Below are 16,910 nucleotides of genomic sequence, written 5' to 3'. Positions count from 1 at the left end.
CCTCTCCTTGCGCCAAAAAAGAAATTCACTCCAGCAATGAACTGTTGCAGATTTGAGCTATAAATTTTGCCAGGTTCTGGTGTAATTCATAGTAAATGTGATGGGTCTTAGGCAACCACGCTCGCTGCCATTAAGCCCCACCCACTCAAAAAAGTGGCAAGGCAGCAATAAAAGTTAAAAAACATTGCAAATTTTTGTGCAAAATAGCTGTGCGCTAAAAAATGCAACTTTCCTATGCCTGGTATCTGGTGCAGGGACAATGTTAAGTTCCCCCAAAGTCTATAAGAAAGTTGCAGAACTTTTCTTTATACTGGACACCGGCCCTTTAAGGTGTCTATATACTGTAGAAAGCCTGCCAACTCCGAGGACAGATCTGTTTCTGGAAAAGCCTCCGCTACTGCTCCCAGTGTTACCCAAAGCACAGACTCTCCCTATTCTAGGGGCCGCCTGCTGGGGGTGACTGGGGCAGCTATTGACAGTCCCTATTCTGCCAGCTTGTCGCTCCACCCAGTGTTGTTCAGAGGACATTTTTATGAGCTTCCAGGCGGAAAACAACAAAGCAGAAAAATTCCTGGGGTCAAATTCCTTGTGATTATATAGAATCCGTGCTGGAGGAGAGCCAGGACAATATGGCTGAGGATCAGGTGGTGGGGAGGGCGGCTGTGAGCAAGCACAATATCCTCAACCAAATACCTCCCGCAAATAACGGCTGATGCGCATCAACAGTTGCAGAACAGCACCCCCCCCCCACACACACCCACTGCCCCCCACCCCTTCATCTTCTGTCAAATCATTAAAACTTCATTACTAAATAGTTAGATCAGTTGGTGGAAAGTGAATGATCACTGAAAAGGCTGCAGTGGGGTCACCCAACTTTCCAAGATTCCTGAATGTTAAAGGGGTTCTCACACGCCCATAACTAGAATATAGCTCTGGTGTGTCTTGAAGTGTAGGACAGCACCTCCGCTCCATTCACTTCAATGGGACCCCCAGAGATATACAAGAGCAGGGGGTAGCTAGGAAAGTTGGGCATCAATTGCTGAGGGAGCTGAAATGGCAACCATACTGTCATCCAACTTTCCCAAACATACATATAGCTAAGAGAACTGCTTAGCAGCAGAAGATCCGCTCCCCACACTGCTCACTGCAGTGACTTCCATACATTAATCCCCATTTCCAGCCTTTGCCCCAGTCCAGCACACACGGGGTTAGCAGCCCGCTGGGCCGGTGTTCTGGAAGTGGATGGAGTAATGGACACCGGCGTGCACGCTGGCATGAGCAGAACTCCTGTTTTGTTTGGAGACAATGGTCTGCAAGCCGGGGGCTTATTGTATGAATGGACTGGGCCCGGCACAGAGGATCTGGCTGACTCTCCATCCTGAGTGAGGCCTTTCACAGTGTCAGCCGTTTCATTGCACCGGCCCTGGTAACACAAACAGGAAGTTCAGGGGTCGCTTCCAATGTGACAGGGATTGGGCTCCAGTCATCAGGTGAACGAATCGCAGGAGGTTCTAGAACGGCGCAGAGTTCTGGGAGGGCACAGCCGTTACTTCTCCTTGTCTACTAAGCAGTTTGGGAATAAATTTACGTGTCAACACGGCGAATCGCAGAACTATTCACATAGATACCAACCTGCAATATCTACCTTCGAGGTTAGCTCTCAATGCAGCGCAAACTTACTGACATTCCATGTCTGGCTCTTTATGTAGCACACACTTACCTTCCATCATTGGCTCGCTATGTAGCACACACTTACCTTCCATCACTGGTTTGCTATGTGGCACACACTTACCTTCCATCACTGGTTTGCTATGTGGCACACACTTACCTTCCATCACTGGCTCGCTATGTAGCACACACTTACCTTCCATCACTGGCTCGCTGTGTAGCACACACTTACCTTCCATCACTGGCTCGCTATGCAGCACACACTTACCTTCCATCGCTGGCTCGCTATGTAGCACACACTTACCTTCCATCGCTGGCTTGCTATGTAGCACACACTTACCTTCCATCGCTGGCTCGCTATGTAGCACACACTTACCTTCCATCGCTGGCTCTCTACCTGGCATACACTTATCTTCAATCTTTGACTCTCTATGTAGTAGCACACGTACTTTCCACCGTTGGCTTGCTATGTAACACTCATTTACTTACCTTCCATTGTTGGCTCTTTACTTGGCATGCACTTGCTGCCAATTGTTGGCTTTCTTTGTAGCACACACCTACCTTCCACCATTGGCTACCTACGTGGCATGAACTTACCTTCCATTGTTGGCTTTCTACATAGCACTCGCTTATTTACCTTCCATCGTTGGCTCGCTATGTAACACTCAATTACCTTCCATCATTGGCTCTCTATATAGCAAGCACTAAGCTTCCATTGTTGGCTCTCTACGTAGCACTCACCTTCACGCATTGGCTTTCTATGTAGCACTCACTAACCTTCTACTGTTGGCTTTCTATGTAGCGTGCATTTACTTGCCTTCATTGTTGGCTCCCTATGTAGCGTGAGCTTACTTGCCTTCATTGTTGGCTTTCTATGTAGCGTGCACTTACTTGCCTTCATTGTTGGCTCCCTATGTTGCGTGCACTTACTTGCCTTCATTGTTGGCTCCCTATGTAGCGTGCACTTACTTGCCTTCATTGTTGGCTTTCTATGTAGCGTGCACTTACTTGCCTTCATTGTTGGCTCCCTATGTTGCGTGCACTTACTTGCCTTCATTGTTGGCTCCCTATGTAGCGTGCGCTTACTTGCCTTCATTGTTGGCTTTCTATGTAGCGTGCACTTACTTGCCTTCATTGTTGGCTCCCTATGTTGCGTGCACTTACTTGCCTTCATTGTTGGCTCCCTATGTTGCGTGCACTTACTTGCCTTCATTGTTGGCTCCCTATGTAGCGTGCACTTACTTGCCTTCATTGTTGGCTCCCTATGTAGCGTGCACTTACTTGCCTTCATTGTTGGCTCCCTATGTAGCGTGCACTTACTTGCCTTCATTGTTGGCTTCCTATGTTGCGTGCACTTACTTGCCTTCATTGTTGGCTTCCTATGTTGCGTGCAGTTACTTGCCTTCATTGTTGGCTCCCTATGTAGCGTGCACTTACTTGCCTTCATTGTTGGCTCCCTATGTAGCGTGCACTTACTTGCCTTCATTGTTGGCTTCCTATGTTGCGTGCACTTACTTGCCTTCATTGTTGGCTCCCTATGTAGCACTCACCTTCACGCATTAGCTTTCTATGTAGCACTCACTAACCTATTGTTGGCTCTCTATGTAGTGTGCACTTACGTGCCTTCATTGTTGGCTTTCTGTGTAGCACTCACTAACCTTCTATTGTTGGCTTTCTATGTTGCGTGCACTTACTTGCCTTCATTGTTGGCTCCCTATGTTGCGTGCACTTGCCTTCATTGTTGGCTCCCTATGTAGCGTGCACTCACTAACCTTCTATTGTTGGCTTTCTATGTTGCGTGCACTTACTTGCCTTCATTGTTGGCTCCCTATGTAGCGTGCACTTACTTGCCTTCATTGTTGGCTCCCTATGTAGCACTCACTTCCTTACCTTGTACTGTTTACTCTCTATGTAGCAGGCATTTACCTTTCATGTTGGCTCTATACATAGAACTTACCTTCCAGATTGTCTCTCTACATATAACTTACCTTCCAAGTTGGCTCTCTACATAATACTTACCTGCCAGGTTGGCTCCCTACATAGTACTTACCTGCCAGGTTGGCTCTATAGATTGTATAATAAAGCTTCTGAGACAACCACCGAAAATTGCATTGAAAAAGGGTTTGCTAGTGGTGTAAAGACAGCCAATACGTAGAATATATGAATCTGTTCCAGGAAATCTGGCCTGGGTAAGAAGATGATTTACTGTATCTAGCTTCTAAGTTGGGTCTGCACATAGTACTTACCAAAGAGGTTGTTCCACAAAAGCAAATTCTCCTCTAACCACAAGATAGGAAGGACTTGCTGCTCAGTGGGGAGTTTGACCGCTGGGATACCCATCAATCCCGAGAAGGGGGTCCATTGCATCTAGGGGTGAATGGAGTGGCAATCACAAATGTGCGCTGCCACTTCATTCAATTTAATGGGACTGCTTAAGTTACCGATCAGCTCTTGGCCATTTGCAGCAGTCCTACTGAAATGAATGGATGGCAGCGTGCATGTGCAACTGCCGATCTGACCATTCCTTGACACACCGGTGTGGTCTCAGCATTGTGACCTCCATCTACCAGCAGATTACCCCCCTGTGGGTGGAGATGACTAGCTTTCATAGGACAACCCCTCCAACGCTGGCCCTATACGTACATAGCACTTACCCTACAGCGTGGTAGTGTGCATGGTACCCAACTTCCAGGTTGGGTGTTATGTGGTAAATATACACCTTATATACTGGCATTCGTTCAGGCCCATGTGAGGTGTAAGCAGGAATGGAATGAGCGCTTCTGTTTGTTGTGGGCTTATAATAAACACCTAATGAAGGCGTCCCGTTAGATCTAATCTGGAGGAGTTTCCTGTATAACCACCGAGCGGTATTTATATAATGCAGCTTTTATTATGTCGCTCTTGCATCCATTATGGAATAATCTATAAGCGGCCCCCTGCAATGGGGAGCAAGGATTACTGATGATTTAATGCTTTGTGGTGGGATGAGCCCCCCGCAGTCGCTGGGTGTGACATGAGCGGATTGTCAGGCTGTTAGGACACCGAGGATTAATAAGCCTCCATTGTCGAGCAGCTTGTTCATAGAGGGGGATCCTCTGATCCTTTAAATGACATTCAAGTCACAATCGAACTGAAACGCCTTTGGGGTATTTAGGTCAATGGAGAGCAGCGGGAGAAAGAAAACTGCTTGTCTTAGAGTGAAAAAAAAGGGTCCTGAGACCCTCATTCAGTACAAGCGGAGACATTCTGCACCAAAGTTGTAGTGAGTAACTACAAGTACCAGCACATACACTCTTTAGTCACTGCAGCTATTGTCTAGGAGTGATGGCAAATATTAAGCATTAGTGGTAGCCTCATGCATCGTAGAGACTATATATGGGGCATTAATGGTAGCCTCATGCGTCGTAGAGACTATATATGGGGCATTAATGGTAGCCTCATGCATCGTAGAGACTATATATGGGGCATTAATGGTAGCCTCATGCGTCATAGAGACTATATATGGGGCATTAATGGTAGCCTCATGCGTCGTAGAGACTATATATGGGGCATTAATGGTAGCCTCATGCGTCGTAGAGACTATATATGGGGCATTAATAGTAGCCTCATGCGTCGTAGAGACTATATATGGGGCATTAATGGTAGCCTCATGCGTCGTAGAGACTATATATGGGGCATTAATGGTAGCCTCATGCGTCGTAGAGACTATATATGGGGCATTAATGGTAGCCTCATGCGTCGTAGAGACTATATATGGGGCATTAATGGTAGCCTCATGCATCGTAGAGACTATATATGGGGCATTAATGGTAGCCTCATGCGTCGTAGAGACTATATATGGGGCATTAATGGTAGTCTCATGCGTCGTAGAGACTATATATGGGGCATTAATGGTAGCCTCATGCATCGTAGAGACTATATATGGGGCATTACTGGTAGCCTCATGCGTCGTAGAGACTATATATGGGGCACTAATGGTAGCCTCATGCGTCGTAGAGACTATATATGGGGCATTAATGGTAGCCTCATGCATCGTAGAGACTATATATGGGGCATTAATGGTAGCCTCATGCGTCGTAGAGACTATATATGGGGCATTAATGGTAGCCTCATGCATCGTAGAGACTATATATGGGGCATTAATGGTAGCCTCATGCGTCGTAGAGACTATATATGGGGCATTAATGGTAGCCTCATGCATCGTAGAGATTATATATGGGGCATTAATGGTAGCCTCATGCGTCGTAGAGACTATATATGGGGCATTAATGGTAGCCTCATGCATCGTAGAGACTATATATGGGGCATTACTGGTAGCCTCATGCGTCATAGAGACTATATATGGGGCATTAATGGTAGCCTCATGCATTGTGGACACTATATATGAAGCGTTAGTGGTATCTTCATGTGTCGTAGAGACTATATATGGGGCATTAATGGTAGCCTCATGCATCGTAGAGACTATATATGGGGCATTAATGGTAGCCTCATGCGCCGTAGAGACTATATATGGGGCATTAATGGTAGCCTCATGCGCCGTAGAGAATATACAGTATATGGGGCATTAATGGTAGCCTCATGCATTGTGGATACTATATGGGGAAGGTCACTTATCTCAGCATACGGTCCTTATGGGGTCCTTATGTAGCTGGTAATCTAGGCCACAGACCTTGTGTGGAGGCTACAAGTGGAACATCAAATGTAATGATCCAGACTGATAAAACAAGAGGTCAGGAAGGAAGTCTGGAGGCGGATTGGGAGCCTTCATATGGCATGGTCTGGAATCCATTGACAGAGGTCTGCGACTTTCCATGACGGAGTTTGCACTCGGCCCCCTCAGGATGTTATAAATAAGTCCTTCCTTTGCTCAGGTGCCCTTGTTCCCGGTGCTCAACCTCTGTTGTGGTTTGGCCTTATTTGCTTTAGATAAGACTTCTTCCTCGGCCCTTTGATGTCTTCCACGGTTGGTTCCTCGTCTTTCCTTATTCTGTTATCTTGACATTTGCTTTATCTTAACTGTGACATTCAGTAAAATATCCAGGCCGCCAGCACGTCACTGCGCCATCACATGGGAAATGACCTGTTCAGATGGGGCACCTTGTAGAACCTCTGATATTCCCCCCTAATACTTCTTCGGGGGTTCACAGTTACTGTAGCCCCCAGCAGAAAATTGGCAAGCCAGCGTGAAATGCGTTGGGCCACCTGAAGTCCTGCCCCTTAGGATTAGATAGCTCAGAAGTGTAAATGGAGGCAACATCTTTACAACAGAGACAACCTGAATCAAAAGCCCCTTTATGGCCTCAGCCTGACAATGACATCCAACTGTAGAGGAGTAATAGAACAACTATTATCAGTGTAGAAGACTGCAAAAATTCTTAAGGCCAAACCAGCAGACGCGGCAGCTGCAGTCATTAGAACTGGGTTGATGTCCGGTCCGGCACCTATATATGAAGTCACTGATGTGAGTGGTAAGCTAACATTCAACGGAGGGCATACAGAGCGTTACCACCAGGAATAAAGTCTTAGAGATCAAAACCCTGATAATAAGGATATTTATATAGTGCCAACATGCCCCACAGCACTTAGTAAAAACTCAACTGGCACGGTATTTAGCTATAGTATATTTGCTACAGGGAAATCTCGAATTTATATGGCTGCCATTGTGGCTTCTACATGCACCGGGATTCAGCTTTCCCAGCCTACTGAATGACAACTCTGCCATATCACACAACATTGCAGCAAGTCTAGGACAGGTTGGCGATACACTGAATAACCACTTATTAAAGACAACCCCCCCTCCTCGAGTGGCACGTTGGACCTTCTTTGACATTCAGAACGCAACAGTTCATCATGGAGTCCACCCACAGCTATCCGAGAACCCAGGGTGTGCCGAGCAAGCCTTCCCCATACCATTACTGCACCTCCACCAGCCTGACAGAAAGGGGTCATCGATTCATGGCCAAATTCTGCTCTCCCATCAGCAGGGTGCAATAGAAATCTGGATCCATCTGACTAGACGTTGCTCAGTGATACAAGTTTTGGGCTCTTTTGCCCGCTGGAGTCTCGTCTTTCTGTTTCTATTAGACACAATGGCGCTGGAGCTGGTCGTCTGCTGTTATAGCCATCCGTCCTAAAGAGCGGCGAGCTGTGCGTTTGGACACGTTAGTTGGATCATCAGCGTTCCAGACTAAGCATGGCCTCTTGGTCAGAATGATTCCTGACATCCTCCTCCGACCCCTTTCAGCAATGAGTTGCTTTTATCTGCAGAATTCCCTTTCGCTGGATGTTTTCCTTAATCACGCCATTCTCTGTATATTCTCCAAACTGCCGCAGTTGGCGGTGAGACCCCAGCTAGTCTAGCACTGATGACCGGCCTCGTTGGAAGTCGCTCAGATCGCTGGATCTAATGTGGATTCACACTGAAACTGATCCACGGAAAACGTGCCACGTGATTTTATGCTGCCCGTCACATTATAATGCAGATAGCGCCACTCTCAACCCGTCTGTCCAGCAGTGCACCCTGAATCAAGTGATCTCTGGACATCTTACCAAGAAGGACCTCATGCCTCAGTGATGTTAGTGATGTTAGGACCTACATGCTCTGCCTCTGTACGGCCCGGCCTGACCGTGTCATGTCGCCGCCATCGCTGCAGCGTAATCTCCGTGGGCCGCAGCCTCCACGCAGGTAGTAATTTACCAGGTGTTTCAGGCTATTCACAACCTTCAGAAAATTGACAAACAATGGACAAAAAGGTGCGGCGTCTAATTAATGCCCCGCTTCTGCGTGGAGGGGTGACTGTGCGGCTGGGAATGGCCGGGCCCATCACCAGGGCTGTAAATCCATCCTTCAAATAACCAGCTTATAGGAATCAAGAAAAAAATTAAATTTGACGTTTACGACCGGCTCCTGCTGTGGCGCGAGTATAACCGCCGCTGTGACCTACTGTGCGAGCTTACGGGATTACAAGCAAACATAGGAGGGGTGACTGCAGCTTCTCCCCCCCAAGAAATGTTCAGCGTGGTAAATGTCTACAGGCCAACCCTGTTCTTCTGGTTCAGTGGTGAATGGCGCGGCTCCCGGGCCTCCGATCCAGGTGTCATGTGTAAGACTGCCGAGAGGTTGGTGCCTCCTGGCCCTGCAAATACCAAAGCCGGCTGGAAGTTCAAAGCTGTTCAGACAAGGCAGCGATCAGAGGAGCTGACACCTGAAGACGGATGAAGCGTTTCAACAAGTCACGTCCCTGCGGTCGCACATCATAGCAGCGGCGCGTCTGCGGTAATATTTGTCCCTGATAACATGTAGGACTTCAAAGCCCGGAGGTAACGATGTTCACACGTATGATCACCTGCAGCGATGTATCTGCACCGCCACTACGATGGTCACGTCAGCGCTCCGGGCTTCCATGTTCGGGGAGCAGGAGAACGTCACCCACTGGTCAAATGAATCTACTGGAGCTCAGAACCAAAATCTGCTGCACGGACCCCATCGACTATAATGGGGTCCATTCGGTTTCCATCTGGCTGTCCGGCATTAACAGGATGAAATAGCGCCATTTCATCCTGTACTTTAGCTAAATTCAGCAATGGAGGCTCTGATTGGAACCTCCGACATGGATGTGAACGGACCTTTACGTAAGGGGCATTTACACCGTACGATTATTGCGCAAAATTTGTTCAAACTAACAAAAATCCGCCATAATCGTTACGTCTAAATGCAAAAACATAATTTACTGTTCGCTTACTTTTCCTTATCGCTGACTTTCAACCCGCATAAAAATCATCGCAGGATCGCTGACTTCTCGCTGCGTGTAAATGCTCCCCGCCATAGTCAAAGATCTGCCTGTCTAAACGCTCTCACAACGTTAGCGGTGACGTCAGCGATCGCGCAGTCGTTTAGCTGACAGTCGTCCGGTATGAACCCAGCATTACATCCAGAGGCTTAAAACCTCCCTAGGCTTAATACGTCTCGCAGCTGAGGGTTTGTTACAATCATATCCAGTCTAGTCCTCTGTCAGCCAAACAGCCTGGACTCCAAACGGACCGACCAGAAGCAAATGGGGGAGACCTTTCTGCTGAATTAGCGCTTGTCCGCGCGAGCACTTTGGGTTCCGGTTTTCTTCTCCAATATGGGAGCAGGAAAGCTAAAGCGTAATATAACCGAATGGCGATGAACAGACGCATTGACTATAATGGGGTCAGTCCAGTATCCAGCAATCAGACCGGCATCCTACAGGATGATATAGCACTGACCGCCGCGCCATTTCATCCTTTATTTAATAGAAATCAGCAATGGTGGCTCTGAACGGAACCTCCGATGTCTATATGAACAGGCCCTACGAAAACAGGGTATAGCCTGAACTAGATATGATATGAGAGGGTCATATAGATCCTTTATCTTGAGCCTTCCGGTAAATGAGGAGAATGCCGGAATTACAGTAGAGACTGACACACAGACAGGGCTGTAGAAGGCGAGAGCAGGGGGAATAACTCTTCAACGGCCCAATTTCACACAAGTGTAATATATACACATTTTTGCTCCCATATTACAGCTGCAAATCCCATCCCGATTGGGTGTGACTGCCCAAACCAATACACCTTATGGCGCTGCGAGGCGCTGTTATGATCTGAGTGATCAGACGGACTGTCGGACGAGGATTTGCAGATGCAATATGGACACAGAAATGCACCTGTATTGCACTCACTAGAAACGGACCCATCAGTGTATACGGAACGTTGGTTGACAAGCCCCATTTGCAGCTAGGATGGCATAGCGGCATGTGTACGTACAACAGCTGCCCTGATTACAGGTGGGCAGGGATGGATCTCATGATGCGTGTCAGCAGCAGATAGAGATCCCCAACTGTCATCACCTGTCCGTGACTATCTGCGCCGATCTCCTGATAGCCATTGCTGAGCTTTCCTCTGGGCATGCATGGCAGCGCGTCCGCCCTCCTCCCTGAAGGTCGCATTACGGCTCTCAGCTCGGAGGTCACTTCACACTTCCTGGCACAACAATAGCCGCTTGTGTTATCACAGCTTAAGGAGCTAATCATAGTGTTCTCACCTGGAGCCTCCATTATGGCGCCAGCAAGTGGTGCCGCGCGTGAGATAGCGGGAGACGGTCATACAGCTCCAAGGACAGAACACGTACCTCGTAGTCAGCATGAAAAGCGACAACGCCCCGCTGCGTAATATAGGGGGGTCTGCACCCACCGCCTCCGACATACATGTTTTCTCATGTGCAGAACGTATTGCGAACCGCAGTGTCTGATTTATGCTGCGGATGTTCACAGTGGATTTCATTCCTTCAATAAAAAAGATGAAATCTGTAACAAACCCGCCCAAAATTCACAACATTCAATGTGGATTTTCACATCAAAATCCGCATTAGAACTCCAAGGTTTAGGCCTTATTCACACAACCGTCCAAAAATCACCACCATCTGAAGCATTGGATTCCAATGTATTCATTCAGATGAGCATAAAAAAAAAGTGCACATTTTACACGCTGCATCCAAAGCTAGGTCTTGCTCTTTTGCCGAAATACGCTGAAAGCTCCCATAGACTCCTATGGAAGCTGGAAAAAAAGGGAGGGGAGGGAGTTTAGCTGCGTCCAACATTGGGTAAAGAAGGCAGCTGGCTCTATTAAAGCATTAGCAGTCATTCCAAAGATTTCTGCTGATCGAGGGATTTCCGCGCCGCAGCGTATCCTTTTGCCGGTACACTGCCGGCGCCGTGTGATCGACGGAAAATACGTGGCTAAAGATCAGGACTTGATCGCGGCTATTCTTCATTCGTGTGATTTTATGGCACGTACAGGCGACCCTAAAAACGCATACGGTCGTGTGAAGGAGCCCTTACTGTGATCTCCCCCCCAGCGATAGAATTCATTAAAAGGACAGATGAGGGAGGGCTCTTACCTGGTCTGTGTTTTATCGCAGATCATTCAGTTGACGTCAAGCTGATCCATTTCTGTGGATCCCTAAATGTCAGAGAATATAAACAACATGAATGGACCAAAATAGCCGACAAACATCCAAGACAGTGATACATATTTTATTGCGCGGGGGGTGGGGTTATTCAGTGCATCCGCAGGCCTCATGTCCGGCGCTGTCTTGCATATATTATAAGCCCCCCTCCACTGACTGCGGGGTCACCAGGATAAATATTTGTCCATTTGGCGACAGCTGGTGATGACCCGGACAGCACGAATGGCTTGTAGTAAAATGATCCCGTTGTATGCAGACAGAGGTAGCGGCCATCGTTCTGGGGACCCGGCACCTGGGGGCAGATGGTCTCCAGCTATGTAAATATCCTGGAAGTGAGCCTGCACCCTGGAGCCAGATGCCCCGCGCCGGAGCGTAGCTGAAGCCTTATATGCAATGTAAGAATGCAGAAGAGCAAAGGTAACTCGACTATGATGTCATCACACTAGACAAATACATCACCGTACAGACTTATAGCAAGGGCACTTTTACTATGGAGAATGCGAGTTGTCTGGTACAAATTGCCTCAGAAAATGTATTCTATACACTGTGATGTCATTCATTTATACAATGTGACATCACCATTCTGTCCACAGTGGCATCATCATCATGATATGCATTGTGTCATCATTTTTCTATACATTTGTTGCATCATCACTTCATACATTGTAAAGTTACCATTGTATACACTGTGACATCATTTTATAAATGTGATATCATAATTTTCCTATACATTGTTACATCATCATTCTAGACATTGTAGCTACCATTCTATACACTGTGATGTCATCAGTTTATACAATGTGACATCATTCTGTACACTATGACTTCATCTTATATACTGTGTCATCACTTTCCTATACATTGTTACATTATTATCTCATACACTGTAAAGTCACCATTGTATACACTGTGACGCATCATCATATTCATTGGATCATCCTTTTCCTATACACTGTGACATCATCATCCTATACACTGTGACATCATCCTCCTATACACTGTGACATCATCATCCTATATATCGTGATGGCTTTATTCTATAAAATGGCCAGTGACATGAAGGGTGCTGAGGGGATGGTTCATGTATAGTTTGGTAGCAGAGCCCAGCACCTTCCGGCTGCACCTCTCCAACTGTTGTGTCCCCCAAAATACAGGTGCGTTTCCCGGGGTGCATTCCTGGAGCAGCTGCCTGTCACAAGTCATCGGAAGCTAGAATTAAGCTACAGTCGGCTGAGCTCACTACAAAGAGATCTTTTGTTTGGGCTCAATGGTGTAAGATCAAATTTCCTGACACCTGTAAACCACACAGGAAGAGCGGGCTGATGATACAGCGGGACGTGTGGCAGCGCTGGCATCAGAGGCTCCGTTACCATCCGGCCCTCAAGCCTGCTGGGCCCATTAGCTGCATCCCTGGCTCCTGCAAAATCCCAATAACCGCAGAGAGCGCCATCCACAGGTGTCAGGCCTGAGCCCCCACATGTTACCTGCAGGAGGGATACAGGTGTGTGACGATTTGGGGGTAGTTTACAAGAGCTTTTGCACCTGACAGTCCTGCCAACATCAATCACTCACACGATTTCACACAGATAGTCGTTCAGTGGATGGAAGCGCAGCGCGCTGGTGATCTCCCCCTGCCGCCCGCCTCCATTCACTGTGAACAGGCAGCCATTCATAGATATATGACTGCCTGTTTACAGTGACGAGAATTCGCTCACTAGTTGCTTTGTTTCCGCACCATCTCGAGTCCCGCGTTTGCATGGGACAATTATTGGTCAAAATTACTCATTTGAGCAATTTTTCGGCCGACAGTAGGCCCTTGTAAAGTTACCCTTAGATTCTGGAAATCGAATTGAGTTTTCCGAGAGGTTCGGGGTTCTTACAGCTACAATCCCACCTCACATCTGTGAAGCAGATGTATTAGTCATAAAGGACGCCCCCTGCAGTGTGGTGTCTGTGTGTCATTTTGTGTCTATGCCAGTATTGTGTGCATCTCCATTGTGTATGCGGAGTCATATATCCCTGATCTGACCGCCGTTCCGCTATTCTTCACTATGGGGGTGCTGGTTGTTAAAGCAGCAGACACCGCGTAATATCTGTGATTTTCCACTTGCAGACTGACTTCTGACACATCGCTGATCCACAGAGCCGCACTTGTATTCCCTCGTAGTGTTTAATCAGTAACGAATGTGACAAAACAAGTAGAGCAGTCGGTGACTGGTCACGGCTGATGAAACCAATATACACAGGCGGTAAACAGCGGTGACCGTGATAATGATCGTTAATGATCGTCGCTTCCCGTCGTACCGTCATCAGTGATCAGTACAGGTGCGGAGGGCTGATCCGCGGACACTGGGGGCGAGAATAATCCTAATTATGATGATAGTAACCCTCCTCCCGGGGCTGCGCGCCCCTGACACCTTCCCCGCTACCGCACACGTAAGACAATGCACACTTCCTCCTTCTTGTCACATTCTTCACAGCTCCTCAATGGGCCGGGAAGAAAGTGTGAAATGACAGATTACACAAGGAAGGTGGGGGCTCAGCAGGAAAGTGAGAAATAATGAATGGGCAAATAAGGATTAGAAACCTGTGAGCTACCAGCAATGAACATGACCGGAAATGACACATATGGCGCTACTCGTTAACCCTGTGCCGCTGGGCCTGAATGGTGGCGCAGCCGCTCACCGCAATGTTCTTCACATTACGAAGTCAAAATCCTCTGAAGGTTTAAAGCTGGAGGGAACGACCTATTGTGGTCCAAGAGCTGCAGTCATACTGAACCCCTCCTGGGGGCCACCCAATACTAGTGAGCCTCCGGATTTAGGAAGGTCAGGGGTGTATTTTACCCGCAGCTGTTCTTCTTTGCACCCCCTCTGATCTGCTGGTTCCGGACCCCATTTTCGGCCATCCAAGATTGCTGCAGAAATTTTCTGGGCACTGCTCTCTGATTGGTCGGTGCTGATCACATGAGCATTGTAGTCTACTGCACTGTGGGGATTAGGTAGTCTGAAGATTGCATCAGTCATCTGGGGTGGCTGAAAATGGGAGCCAGAACTGGTGGATCAGAGGGAAGCAGAGAAAAACAACTGCAGGCAATATATACCCCTCCCCCTCCTGTCCCTTGTAAGCATTGTGTCCTGAAAATGAAGGGTCCTTTTAAAATAAACTTGGGTAGAGGGACAAGACTACAACTAGGGGGAGTTCTACAGTATTACCTGCCGTTCGTTTTCTGTGCCGTTGTCTTCAGATCCGCCATTTCCAGGTTCCGTTTTCAGTCGTCAGCAATCTTCTGACTACCTATCATGCACTATTAGTGTGTTAACTACCGATGCCATACACCTGCTCTCTGATTGGTCAGTGCCGTGCTCTTGATCAGATAGAAGCACGCAGGGTCTTAGGATACTGATGCACAGCCAATCCCAATATGGCCGTCGCAATCCATGTGAAACCCCTGGAAGTGAGGCAGTTTCATTTGAAAACAGCCTCACATCACTGCGGGGCAGAAGGAATCCCCCGCCGCATCAGTCACAGACCCCACTGGAAGCAACGGTAATATCGCAGAAAGATATAGCGCCTGCTGCGATTATTTTCCTACATAGCATTGAAACGCGGTGCCATGCAGGAGAACAACGCAAATGTGAATGAACGCATCCAAAAGAATAGGTTTCATATCTGTGTGAGATTTGTGCGTCTTGCAACACACAAATCTCGCACGATTTTGACGCCCGTGTAAAGGCGCCTTACACAAGATTTTTACGTGAAACACACATGAAACAGGCAAGCCTTCATTTTCTATGGTCGAGGCTTTGGATTGGAGTCGGGCACGGGTCACATGACTCCATCACATCGGTTGCAGCAGGGCTGGGCGCTGAGTTGCAGCCGTTACGGTAAATGGAGGACCGCGCACATCTTGTCTCGTTCTGTTAAGGTGAAACGATTTTTCCTTAAATACATAAATTCGTACGCAGGATGTTCTGACAGCGGAGAAATAACGTCATCAAGGGGTTAATCTGCGCCTATATGGCGGCGGCAACACAGAAGATTATGGGAATATTTTTGATGGCCGCCCTTGTGAATCATGAGAGATAAGATTGTTTGTACAAGGAGGGTGTTGGAGCGCGAGACCGAAAGCTCTGTCCGTACTGGAAAACGTCACCCGTGTGACTGTATAAACCGGAAATCACAGCCGGAAGAAGCATTTCCTGAATCAAACTTATATAGGGCAGTATACAGCTTCAGCTGGTGAAGGGTGCAGCTCTCCCATCTGATCACATGTCATTATGTCAGTGATGTCATCACTAGGGGGCGGGGCTGTGACTACCTCTCAGACATGATATCCAGGCTGGTTGTCAGCAGTAATAGATGATGTTACTGTAGTATAAGCTGTGCGGATCCCATGTCATATCAATGATGTCATCACCAGGGGGCGTGGCTGTGACTACCTCTCAGACATGATACGCAGGCTAGTTGTCAGCAGGAATAGATGATGCTACTGTAGTATAGGGTTGGTAGATCTCATGTCGGATCACTGGTCATATCAGTGATGTCATCACTAGGGGCGGAGCTTCGACTACCTCTCAGACATGATATACAGGCTGATTGTCAGCTGTAATAGATGATGGTACTGTTGTATAAGGTGTGCAGATCTCATATCTGATCACATGTCATATCATTGATGTCATCATGAGGGGGCGGAGCTGTGACTACCTCTCAGACATGATATCCAGGCTGGTTGTTACTGTAGTATAAGGTATGCGGATCTCATGTCACTTGCACAAAAAAAGTACATGCAGGACCAAAGGACTCCCTTCGCCTTCTTACATATATACGTAACGAATATGCGTGGTTCACGTGTATTACTGCGTATTCTTAACACTCTTAATGACTTGCACGGGCGATTTTGGTCTGTAATACGGACCACATTAGGAGATGCTGAAAAAGGCATGTTTGAATCTCCTAATGAAGTCTATAGGGTTTCAGCACCGCGTATTATCTGCGGAATCGGCTTGTGTGACTGAGCCCTTAGTGATAAATGACTGCAGGGAATTTGTGATGAAAGAACAAGGATTGTGTCTCCTGTGAGTGCCGGCCGCTGCAGTTATGTCACACGGCAGATCCGGCAATATTCGGAGGTTAATGAGGCATTAGAGGGTTAACTGGTGTGAAATGACTGAAGAGGGATTTCTCTCTGCAGCCCTGGGATCATAAATGCTGAGGCCTTTGTGTCTGCAGGGGATGTGGAGCCTCCTGAGCC

The sequence above is a fragment of the Eleutherodactylus coqui genome, chromosome 6 (assembly GCF_035609145.1).
Source record: "Eleutherodactylus coqui strain aEleCoq1 chromosome 6, aEleCoq1.hap1, whole genome shotgun sequence".
NCBI classification, from domain to species: domain Eukaryota; kingdom Metazoa; phylum Chordata; class Amphibia; order Anura; family Eleutherodactylidae; genus Eleutherodactylus; species Eleutherodactylus coqui.
This window is presented reverse-complemented; position numbering follows the sequence as displayed.